The 1407-nt window shown below is 38.8% G+C and overlaps 1 protein-coding gene across 1 annotated transcript in view; it reads right to left on the bottom strand.

Moving 5' to 3' along the window:
- AADAT (aminoadipate aminotransferase) overlaps window positions 1–1407 on the bottom strand; it is a 35912-nt gene that overhangs the window by 31033 nt on the left and 3472 nt on the right. The window lies entirely within an intron of this gene.

Raw genomic sequence — 1407 nt, 5'->3', positions numbered from 1 at the left:
TGCCACAAAGCAAATGTTTAGCCAATGCCAGCTATTATTATCTGTCAGAAAGAAAGGCTAAACATTAACTATGACAAAACAAAATCACTGTTGTTGGCAGATAGTCTTCAACACCTAAACTGCCAATACTAAATTATTGTAAAAAGCAGGACAATTTGCTGAGTTACTTAATATTCTGCAGTTAGTTTAGCCTGGCAGGTACATCAGGCGGCAGACTGTTATGGGTTAAACTGTATCCTCTGAAAAAAAGATATGGTCAAGTCCTAACTCCTGGTAACTGTGTATATATAATCTTATTTGGAAATAGTGTCAACAAATGTATTAGTTAACAAGGGGTCATACTGAGTAGGGAAAATCCTAATCCATTATGACTGGGGTGCTTATTAAAGAGAAGAGACACAGAGACAGACACAGAAGGAAGGTTGCTATGAGAAGATCAAGACAGAGAGTAGGGTTATGCTGCCACAAGCCAAGGAATACCTGGGACCACCAGAATCTAGAAGAGACAAGCAAAAAATTGTCCCCTATATGAGTCAGAGAGAGCATGGCCATCCCAACACCCTACATTCAGACTTTTAGCTTACAGAACTGTGAGAAGTAGGTTTCTGTTGTTTTAAGCTACCTAGTTTGTGGTATTTTGTTATAGCAGCCCTAGGAAAATAGTACTCTGTACATATTTTGGTCCAAACCACTTCCATCATGTACGAGGATCTCTAGATGTTCAACCAAGTTCAAAGGCTAGAATGTATTTAAATCTCCTTCCTGAAGAAATGTAGGCTATGCCTATAGGTCTTACTATGGACTACCTCTAAGTTAAGACATTAGCACAATTATAAAATATTTCACTTTTTCTTTTTAAATGAAGAACAGGTAATAATAATAATAATAATAAAAATACCCACCATTTATTAAGTACAAAAATGAAATAAATTTCAGGATTACATTGTGTCCCACCGAGGAAGAGAGACAGGGAAAGAATGGAAGAGAAGACCCAGGAGGGAAGTTTGATAGAATAACTGAGAAAGAGAGAACTAACCCACAGAGTCAGAGGCCCAGACATGTACAGAGATCCAGAGAAGCTCAGCCAAAAGGAAACCAAGATATAAGTGATGGGCAAAGAATAAATAAGCAGACATGCAAAGGAATAATATTTTCATCTCAGGAGTATTAGGATACGCCCTCAAAAATTTTAAAAATCATAATGAATTTTCATAACTACAGGAGAGAATCGGATATAACCTGAATCTTTGGGCCAGATGAAATTAAGCAGTGCTTCACTAAGCTTTTTGGCACCACTGGGTGGTGCCACTGGTTTGCATTCTACTACTGGTCTACAGGTCGGCAGTTTGACCCGCCCTCTCCCCCAGCAGCACCCTGGAAGAAAGGCCTGGTGATCTCCTTCCATAA

Source organism: Orycteropus afer, unplaced genomic scaffold (assembly GCF_000298275.1).
Source record: "Orycteropus afer afer isolate SDZICR_OR568_19922 unplaced genomic scaffold, OryAfe1.0 scaffold00477, whole genome shotgun sequence".
In the NCBI taxonomy this organism is placed as follows: Eukaryota; Metazoa; Chordata; class Mammalia; order Tubulidentata; family Orycteropodidae; genus Orycteropus; species Orycteropus afer.
Note: the sequence above shows the minus strand (reverse complement) of the source record. Positions and strands in the feature narration are given on the sequence as shown.